We start from the raw sequence: 11,674 nt of genomic DNA, 5'->3' as shown, positions 1-11,674 counted from the left end.
AGAAGGAGTCTGGGGCTTCAGAGAATATTGATGGGATGAGGTTGGATCTCCCTCCTCACACCAGCAGCAGTGAAGTGGGGTTGGACGTCTCTCCTCATGCCCGCAACAGTGAAGTGGGGCTGGACGTCCCCACTCGCGATGACGACGGTGAAGTGGGGCTGGACGTCCCCACTCACGATGATGACGGTGAAGTGGGGCTGGACGTCCCCACTCCCGATGGTGACGGTGAAGTGGGGCTGGACGTCTCCATTCAGGATGACAACAGTGAAGCAGGGCTGGACATCCCTACTTATGCCAGCGGCAGTGAAGTGGGGCTGGACGTCCCCACTCGTGCCGACGACAGTGAAGTGGGGCTGGACTGGCTGAAGTGGGTCCTGGTTCCCAGACCAGTCCTAATTTTGTGTCGCCTGGTTCCCAGACAAGTCCTAATTTTGTGTCTCCCGGTTCCGAGGTTTTGTGTCCTGGTTCCCAGACCAGTGTCGCCTGGTTCCCAGACCAGTCCTAATCTTGTGTCTCCTGGTTCCCAGACCAGTATCGAGGTTTGTGTCCTGGTGCCCAGACCAGTCCTAATTTTGTGACTCCCGGTTCTAGGTTTTGTGTCCTGGTGCCCAGACCAGTCCTCATTTTGTGTCTCCCGGTTCTGAGGTTTTGTGTCCTGGTTTCCAGTCCAGTCCTTATGTTGTGTCTCTGGGTCCCGGGCCAGTCCTAATGTTGTGTCTCCTGGTTCCCAGATGAACCACAGTTTGTTACTCCCTGGTTTCCAAACCATTCCCGCTTTTATGTTTGTTTCCAGACCAGTCTCGGTGTTCAGACCGGAGTGCCTCTGTGTAGCTGGCCTTACCGGCCCGGGTATGATTCTATAGCGTCACCCCTGTTAGGCAGGCTTATCCCACCAGGGTGTTCCTCTAATCCTTCTTTTCAAAGCTCTCAGTTTGAGTTGTCCCGGTTAGGTGGGTTTGCCCCATCGGGGCATTGTCCTTTTCCTTTGTTTCCCCAGGTTCCGGCCAAGGCTGTCCCCGTTGGATGGGTCTTTCCGGCCTGGGGTTTGTGACAGCTGTCACGCGAGAGCTCCGCCCCTCACATGTACCTGTTCCTCTGCCTCTGGTTTCCAGGCTGCCTCTCCCTCATATAGTTTTTGAAAAAAAAAAAGGACCGTTACTTTTGGACACACCACGTAGATGCAAAATTGTTGCACTCTCCTACTCCATGCCATTTTTCAGACCGTTTTAGGTGCTCTTAAGGGATTTGTATGTAGTGATAAAGAGCTCATTTCAGCTCATGAATCCATATAGTTTTTGAAAAAATAAAAAGGTACAATACTTTATTGACAGACCTCGTATATACAGTTGTGCTCAAAAGTTTACATACTCTGGCAGAATTTACGTTTTTTTGGGGGGGGGGGGCATTTTTAAGAGAATATGAATGATAAAACAAAAACACCTTTTTCAGTCATGGTTAGTGGTTTTGTGAAGCCATTTATTGTCAATTTATTGAATTTACTTATTGTCAGTCAATTATTTACACTTTTATAATGACAACAGAAACTACCCAAATGACCGTGATAAAAGTTCACATATCCCAGTTCTTAATACCAGTATTGCCCCTTTAACACCAATAACAGGTTTGAGTCTTTTGTGGTAGTTGTGGATGAGGCTCTTTATTTTCTCTGATGGTAAATCTGGCCACCTCTTGGCAAAAAGCCTTCAGTTCTTGTAAAATCCTTGGCTGTCTTGCATGAACTGCACATTTAAGATCTCCCCAGAGTGGCTCAATGATATTGAGGGCAGGAGACTCAGATGGCCACTCCAGAACCTTCACTTTATTCTGCTGTAGCCAATGACAGGTCAACTTGGCCTTGTGTGTAATGTCGGAACATCCAAGCATGTCACATGTACAGCTTCTGGGCTGAGAGCAAATTTTCCTCCAGTATTTTCTGATAACATGTTGCATTCATCCTGCCATCACTTTTGACCAAGTTTCCTGTGCCTTTGTAGCTCAAACATACCCAAAACATCAGCGATCCGCAGCCTTGCTTCACAGTTGGAAGGGTGTACTTTTCATCAGGGCTTGTTGACTCCTCTCCAAATGGAACATTTATGGTTGTGGCCAAAAAGTTCAGTTTTGGTCTCATAATTTCACATGACTTTGTTCTCTGTAGTGTTGGTGTATTATAGGTGATACTTTGTGGCATTTCTGTAGTAATGGCTTTCTTCTGCCAACTCATTTTTCTTGTGCCTCCTTATTGTGCATCTTGAAACAGCCATCCCACTTTTTTCAGAGAGTTTTGTATTTCACCTGAAGTAATTTGTGGTTTTTCTTTGCATCCTGAACAATTTTATTTGCGTCTGATCAATTTCTTGCCAGTTGTCCTGAATCTTTGTTAGTTGTACTTGAACACTAATTGAAACATGGCAATCTCATTGTCTTGGATATCTTCTTTTATCCCTTTCTTGTTTTATACAGCTCAATTACATTTTCTTTTACAATTCTTTTGCTTTCCCTGTGACTCAGAAACCAGAAATGCCAGTGCAGCACTGGATGAATAGCCCAGTCTCACGTTTTTTTTTCATGCCCGTGACAAAATGAGTCAAATTTTCGTGACATGGTTTTTAACTCACTATTACTAACCCTACCCTACCCCTGACCCTAACCTAATCTTACCCCCAAGCTAACCATAACCACCCCGACCCCCCGCTTCACTTTTAATTTTGTGCAGCCATCACGGAATGCTAATTTTGTGCTGCCATGATGAAAATGAGGGCTTTTCTTCACAATATCATGAGCCAATAGATTAAGGTATATTTCGTGCTGCTGAATCACGACTTGCCATGAGACCAGGTTGGGATGAAAGATGCAAGGGTCTGTCAGGAGCCCAGAATCTCACTGACCTTTCATACACACACACACACACACACACACTGATTAGAAGATAACAGATCACAGGTGAGGATGGTTACTTTTTAGCCACTCAAACATGTTTGTATGAATTGTGTGCATGTTAGCAGGTCTAAATAAACTAAAAAAAAAAACAACTATGTAAACTTTGATCAGGGTAATTGGTTAGTTTCTGCTTTCATTATGATTTAAAAAGACAGTTGTTTGACAATAAATGGCTCCACACAACCACTAACCATGAGTGAAACAAACAAAATAATAACAAAAAATTGCCAGGGTATGTAAACGTTTGAGCACACACCTATATATATTTTTTTTCTGTGTGTAACTGCTTACCCCGGTCAAGGTCACATGGGGGCTGGAGCCTAGCCCAGGAGTCACAGGATATGTCTGTACAGGGCCATGTATCGACAAACAAAACTCAATCACATTTGCATGCCCCCTACGGTCAACTCTGAATTCCAAACTCACTCAACCTGCATGGCTTTGGAAGTGGGAGGAATCTGGTGCACCTGCAGGCAACCCAATCAAGAATATGCAAACTCCACAGAGAAAGGACCAGGCAGGAAGGCATGGCCTTCTTGCCATGAGGTAACAGTGCAAACAACTAAGACCACACGGAAACTTAACTTTCCCTTTACAAGCTTTTTATCTGTTGTATCAAGAAATGTTCCTTAAACACTGCAGCATTTCAAGTAACATTTACATCCACACGGATCCAGTGAAATCGCTTGAAAACACTCTAGTCAAAATACCAGGCCTGTATGTCACACTGTAGTGCTTCCACAAAAAAATGGAGAAGACATGGAGCATGCACAGAGCTAGTTTAAGGAGGTAATCAATCCTGCAGCAGAAGGTAAACTTTACAAAGCAGCACACAGTGTGTACAATGTCTTTTAATCTGACTTGTTGCATGGATTCATCATCACAGCCAAAAATATACATGCTGCCCTTGCTTTGGAAGCCAACATCTAGAAATACTTTAATTCCTTAAACATGGACATTACTTGTGAATAAATGCTGCATTTTTTTTTTTATTTTTTTTTTATAAGTCCTTCTGTGTTTGCTCTGGGTGCATTTTCTCAGCCTGAGCTGGAAGATGCCAGGGCTTTGACCCAACACCAATAACAAGAAACAATAACTTATTTTAAAAGCTGAAGTCTTTCTGCAGTTATTATTCATCACATTGATCACCAAGACAAAAAGTATGTTAAATTACACTGTAGCAACACCAACATCATCATGTGTGGCTGAGGGTTCGAGGTAGGACGTACATCACTGTTTCAGAAAACATCCAAATTGCTTGTCCACAAGGACAAGCAATCAAATCAACTCCGCCATTTTTAGATTTATCCACTCTGGGACAGTGTCAAAAGTTGCATTTGACCACCAAAAATGCTGATTCTGTCATTGAAATGCCAATATGATACTAAACGTTGCAGATACACCTGAACCCCATGCAGATGGGACTAAGCCACAGTGCCTCCCATTAATTATCCTACAAACAAAACAAACACAAACTAAATATATAATAAAAACTCATCACAAGAGGTAACAAAGGGGCAAGAAAGATTCAAAGAAAATAATTTTGTTTGACAGAAAAACTATTGCAAATAGTTCTGCACTGAGGAAATCATTTACAACAGCCTGACAACATGGATAGTAGACACTGCTGTAATTCATGACAATAATATAATTTTGTCATGTTATTCTTAAGATATCTTATCTGGTGCCACATACTTTAAAAAATCTATTTCCTACACATGTTGAAATGTAGGTAATTACATCATATTAGGAAACTATCTGTCAGGGAATGCAGTAACTATAAAATGACTGAATTAGCTGTAAGATACAAATACAATGTCTACATCGCAAACTAGAAAAACTGAATAAAGATCACTGTAAATTGTTGAAGATGATCAGTTAATTAGGATGAATATATGGAAAATTTTTGTTGAAAGCAAATTAAGTCATTTTTCATTCTTCAAGATGCTTCACCTAAATTCTGGGTGGCTTCTTTGGTTTAATCTAAAATTATGTGGAAGCCAAAGTTATACCCTTCTGACTGCTAACCAAAAAGTGTCCCGCAGGACATCAAGGAGCTCATGCTAATGTTAGTCACCTTAAGGGCAATTCAACCCAAAGAGGTCACTGGTGGTGTTCACCTTGATGTGTGAAGAGTCTTTAATCTTCCTCTTGAGGGCAAGTTGACCTTAAATGTTCTCTAGGGCAGCATTATCATTGACTCTATCCAATGCCCTTCTTTGGCTGTTATAGCCATCATCACTATGAGTTTCATAACTGGGGCTTCCACATCAGGGTCAGGTTTCCCAAAAGCATCTTGAAGCTGAAATTATTTTTTCAATAAATGTATTTCTAAAATATAGTACATCAAAACTAAATTATTACAGGATTATTATTGGTTATTCACCAATATCAGACCAAAGAGGAGGTGTATGAATGGGGTAAGAGAGGATATGCAGGCCATCATCATGACAGAAGAAGATGCAGAGGACTGGGCGAGTTGGATGATCTGTTGTGGCAATGCATAATGGGAGGACCAGAAACAAGAACAACAGTATATATCATTATATCCTTTCATTAGAATATTTATTGTTGTGTGGGCCGCTGAAGAGGAGGTAGTGCTGGCCCACCACCACCAGATGGCGCCCTGCTTGGAGTGCGGGCTTCAAGCACAAGAGGGCGCCGGAACCAGTGGAGTGACAGCTGTCATCATCACCACCAGCTGTCACTCATCTACGTCAACCTCCATAAAAGCCAGACTGCGACTCCACCTCCCCGCCGAGAAATCATCTACCATACAGGTAACTTCTCTGCTGAATCCAAAAACCTTGTGTAATAGTCTGATCTCAGTTGCAGCCGTTTTCCTGTGACGGTGTCCTTATTCTGCGGTATTGGCGTTTGGTGTGGACTGCGACGGCTTCGCCTCACACCCCAAACCAGATAAGTGGTTAAACAGGAGCTGCACGAGTGTGTGATTGGAGGTGGAGGTGCTCCCTCCTAATTGAACACAGACTGTGGGATTACTGAGTGTGCGTACTCACACTCATCAAACTGTTTCTGTTCTCTGCCAGCAGTACCGGGTCTGACTGCTGAAGACGGTGGCCACCTGGGGCGCAGGGCTTGGCGGCTCCGGTGTTCTTCAGATCCATTGGTGGTGGAAGCTGTGTGGGTTCCGGCTCTTCTATCACCAGACGTCTTCTATCTTCGACCCTGCCACACGCCACCTTGTGTATGATTGACATTCCGCACTATTGTTATTGTCTGTACTTCGTTGTGCGCTTCACAACATTAAATTGTTACTTTTTGGCTTATCCATTGTCCGTTCTTTAACGGCCCCTGTTGTGGGTCCGTGTCACGACACTTTCCCAACAATTTATAGTTGCAATACTACAGGATACTGTATTCATTTTGTCCAAATCAAATGCTGTTTTACGCTGATGTTTTGTTTTCAGATTCCTTTTTCACACTCAACAACAGTGACTCTCAAAGTGTGGGCTGGTTGCCAAGAGACGTCATTAAAATGTAAAAGTCCCTTCAACTTCTCCCTTGTTTCACATGGGGTCACCATAGCAGATCCAAGGTGGAACTGCATTTTTGTTTGGCACAGGTTTTACACTGGATGGCCTACCAGATGCCACGCTACATAATATGGAGAATGGGCAGAGGTGGCCTTGAACCGGAAACCTTCTGCACTAGAAACAAGCACACTTAACTGCTTGGCCACCACCCCTTGAGAAGTCATTAAAAATACATTTTAAAAAGTCATTGGTCTTCATTAATGATAATAATAATCCATACATTTTTTTATACAATTGCTTACTCTAATTAAAGGTCCCGGAGGGTTAGAGCCAATCATGGCAGTCACAGGGCGTGAGGCAGGGTACGCCCTGGACAGGACACCAGTCTGTTGCAAGGCCACATATAGACAGACAATCACATTCACACCCACACGCACACCTCCGGATGTGGGAAATTATTGATTTCAAGGTGCACTAACAAATACAAAACAAAGTCATCTGTAAAGTTAAAGTAAAAGACAAATCACTGAATATCTTCACAAATTGTATCCAGTTATTCACATTTCATGGAACACAATGGTCCAGACATACTGGTTTTTTTCATATGTTTAACACTTTTCTTTTTTGTTGGCTTTCCATGCATTCAGTATAATTTCTTTATGTTCATTGTTGTGACGCTGTGCTGCATTCTTTTTGTACTATTCCCACCTCAGATTTATCAAACCCTATTTCTAACCACTAAAAGCTGTTTCCTGTATTAATTTGTGTTGCACATTGTGAATTTAAAACTTAATTTGAAAACAATTTGCCAAAACGAAAGTCAAAACAACCACAAAGCAGGCACTTTTTTTTTTGTGTGTGTGTGGGGGGGGTGTGTGTGTGTGTATGAGCACATAAGCATTCAGTTTTCTGATCAAAACAGGTCCATTTGTCTTGCCCAAGATGCACTCTGGAGAATCTCATTGCAACAAATCACTACAAATGATCCAGTCGACACATTCAAATGTGAATATTTGACAGCTCAATGAATATAATGTGAAAGGGTGAAATACAGAACAGGCAATCCATTACTATCAGGGGGCATGTTCTTCCTCTTCAGTTTTAATTTCACATGCATTTTCTGAACTTTCAAGGGTATTTCTTTCCCCTGGCGACTGTGTTAATTTCTGACCTGCCAAAAATCCAAATTGTGATTCATCCCATCTTTTTCAGCGCCACAGCGTGCTCAACTGTCAGATCCACTAATGCCAAGATTTAAGCCATACAGAAAGGTCAAGTGTCTGGATCAACCTCAGTGTTAGAATATGATGGACTCATTAGGTCAGGATTGATTGGCATATGATTTTTGATCAGTTATGTCAAAGCAGGGTTTTTGTAATAATTTCAAACACATATTCATGCAAACGTTTGTGTGCCTCTTGAAGCAATATGATAGACAGGTTTTTTTGTTTTGTTTTGTTTTGTTTTTTGGAGGGGGTGCATTGTGAGACATTGCAGCCCATTACCTCACAGCAGTGGTGGTGTTTGGGATTTGACATTCCTAAAGGTCATTGTAAGCTTTACGGTCAGTGGGACAGCATGCCAGTGAGACACCATCCAGGAATCAACCCAGTAACCTGCCCTGATTAAGTGCCTTAAACAACATGCTGAATCCTTGACATTGTCAGGGGCATGGCTTTATATCTGACCCCGCCCTCTGACGTCTGCCCTCCCTACAGGGAGGGACAAGAACAAATTTCACTACAGGGAATCACACACACACACACACACACACACACACACACACACACACACACACACACACACACACACACACACATACACAAAATACACTGAAACTGAAGAGGTCACTTTCCAAAGCCTCTCCATCTATTGTTCTTGTTTCCCTCACACTTAAATCACATCCAAGTAAAGTTTCACTCCAAATTTCCTCAGGGTAGAAGTGATGTGAGTTTTCTGAAGTGGAACCCTCCATGTCAGCCACTTCTATTATTTGCACTGGCTTTTTTGTTATGTGTCAAGCCAGCGAAACTACAGGGGTACTGAGTCCAGGCTGTAAGAAGGACTTCAAATCCTATTTTAGTTCAATTTGATTTCAGCAACTGTCTGAATATGGACTGTTTGTCTGTTGCTGTTTCTGCTTTCAAATCAGACTTTGTGATGGTCCTTTAATGTACTCAGAATTATTAATGAGATGTATAGTGCACCCATTTTTTTAATCACAGCTAAGTCTGAAATTACACCCTGATGTTGTGCAGAGAATCCCAACTGGCAGTGCTTCAATTTTAGTGATATAGCTAGAAACAATGTACATGGTATGAATGTGCTCACCAACCAAAACATTTATGGCACACTATCTTAGAGTTTAGTTTTGTTTAATAAAACAAAAAACCTCACATCATGATTAAGAGCATTACATGTCCTCTGTCTTACAAATAATAATCTTTATAAGCGAAATGGAAGAATATTTCTATGATATGAAAGTTGGACAAACCATTCAGTGAGACATTCAGTCCATAATTTCTTTTTTTTCATTGCATGAATGTAAAACAATTATTTCATCTGACACTAAAATCAGTCTGCCTCTTTTATTTATAGTCTTAACATTTTTACTTAAACTTAGATAGATTCTTCTTCTCAGAGCATGAATAGGGGAAAGAATATTTGCAGAAGTTGAAACATTAAATATACCATTCAATGAGACAGTCACCTTTCTAGCTTTTTTTTCCATTTCACAAATGGAAAACAATCATTATTTGTTTTATATGACACCAACATAGGTCTGCATAGGTTATTTTATTGATTTTAGTAATACAACCCCAATTCCAGTGAAGTTAGGATGTTATGTAAAATGTAAATAAAAACAGAATACAATGATTTGCAAATCCTCTACAACCTATATTCAATTGAACACACCACAAAGACAAGATATTTAATGTTCAAACTGATAAACTTTATTGTTTATGTGCAAATATTTGCTCATTTTTGAAATGGATGCCTGCAACATGTTTCAAAAAGCTGGACAGTGGTATGTTTACCACTGTGTTACATCACGTTTCCTTCTAACGATACTCAATAAGCTCAAACTCAATAATTTGGGAAAACTGAGGACACTAATTGTTGAAGCTTTGTAGGTGGAATTCTTTCCCATTCTTGCTTGATGTACGACTTCAGTTGTTCAACAGTCCGGGGTCGCCGTTGTCGTATTTTGCACTTCATAATGCGCCACACATTTTCAATGGGCGACAGGTCTGCACTGCAGGCAGGCCAGTCTAGTAGCTGCACTCTTTTACTACAAAGCCACGCTGTTGTAACACGTGCATGCCATGGCACTAACACACCCCCATACTATCACAGATGGTGGCTTTTGAACTTTGCACTGGTAACAATCTGGGTGGTCTTCTTCCTCTTTTGTCCGGAAGACACGGCATCCATGATTTCCAAAAACAAATTGAAACGTGGACTCCTCAGACCACAGCACACTTTTCCACTTTGCGTCTGTCCATTTCAAATGAACTCAGGCCCAGAGAAGGTGGTGGCGTTTCTGGATGATGTTGATGTATGGCTTTCGCTTTGCATGGCAGAGTTTTAACTTGCAGTTGTAGATGTAGTGACGAACTGTGTTAATTGACAATAGTTTTCTGAAGTGTTCCTGAGCCCATGCCGTAAGATCCTTTACACAATGATGTTGGTTTTTTAATGTAGTGCCGTCTGAGGGATCAAAGGTCCAGGCATTCACTGTTGGTTTTTGGCCTTGCCGCTTACATGTAGAAAGTTCTACAGAGTCTCTGAATCTTCTGGTTATATTATGGACTGTAGATGATATAATCCATAAATTTGTTGCAATTGAACATTGAGAAACATTGTTCTTAAACTGTTGGACTATTTTCTTCACGCAGCTGTTCACAAAGTGGTGATTCTTACCCCATCTTTACTTGTGAACGGCTGAGCCTTTTGGGGATGCTCCTTTTATACCCAATCATGACACTCACAATTAGTGTCCTCAGTTCCCAAATGCTTATTGAGTATTGTTAGAAGGAAAGCTGATATAACACAGTGGTAAACATACCACTGTCCCAGCTTTTTTGGAACATTTTGCAGGCATCCATTTAAAAATTAGCAAATATTTGCACAAAAACAATAAAGTTTATCAGATTAAACATTAAATATCTTGTCTTTGTGGTGTATTCAATTGAATATAGGTTGAAGAGGATTTGCAAATCATTGTATTCTGTTTTTATTTACATTTTACACAACATCCCAATTTCACTGGAATTGGGGTTGTATTTTACTTAAATTGAGGGAGGTGTTTCTTTTCAGCACATGAATCAGAACGCTGAAAGACCCTGCTGGCAGCTCAGTCAACATGTTGCTGAGTAGTGTGAGAACCTGTGGCACTTCGCAGTGTGTGTGGAAACACATCTGTCTTTTCTTCAGTCCAAAAAAAAAAAATCATGTCAAACACCTGTCTAGGTTTTCATCTGACAGTGCTTCAATAGCCGCTTAAAATGTTTCCATGAACACTGCAGTTGCTGGATTTAGTTACTTTGTATCATGGAAGCATTTTTGCGAAAAATGTAACAGAGCCGTGCAATACAGCGAAATGGATGGGAGAAAAAATGCACGGCAAATTGTACAAAAAATGTGGTAATGTCACCCATCCACTGGGATAAATAATGAATATCATTTGACATAAAATCCACCAATCAAAGAAAGATCTGATGAAAAAAAAAAACTGCCATCTTGTTTTCATTGATTTACTAACTACTGGCTGACGAATATGTGGAATATATACAATTTGCTGCATTACTTTTTGGATGCTTTACTGCAGGGGTGGTGGACAAGCAGTTAAGTGTGCATTTTTCCAGGACAGAGAGCTCTTGGTTCACACCCCATCCCTGTCCATTCTCCATATAATACGTAATTGCATCAGGAATGGCGACCAGTGTAAAATGTATGCCAAATTAACATGCAGATACATCTCACAATTGCTGTGGGACCCTGAGTGAAAACAAGGGAGGAGCCATAGGGGCTTACTTTTCATACATTTTACTACAAATTTTCAAGGATAACCTGTTGTGTGAAGTACTGATGTAGCTACTGTTTTTAGGAAAATAGAGTTTTCAAGTCCCCCCTTGGGGACTTGAAAACTTTGCTGGGAGGGAAGGAGCCTGAGCTTGTCCGGAGGTTGAGAGATACCGCCTAGAGATAGTTGGGCTCGCCTCCACGCACAGCTT

Source organism: Thalassophryne amazonica, chromosome 11 (genome assembly GCF_902500255.1).
Source record: "Thalassophryne amazonica chromosome 11, fThaAma1.1, whole genome shotgun sequence".
NCBI classification, from domain to species: domain Eukaryota; kingdom Metazoa; phylum Chordata; class Actinopteri; order Batrachoidiformes; family Batrachoididae; genus Thalassophryne; species Thalassophryne amazonica.
This window is presented reverse-complemented; position numbering follows the sequence as displayed.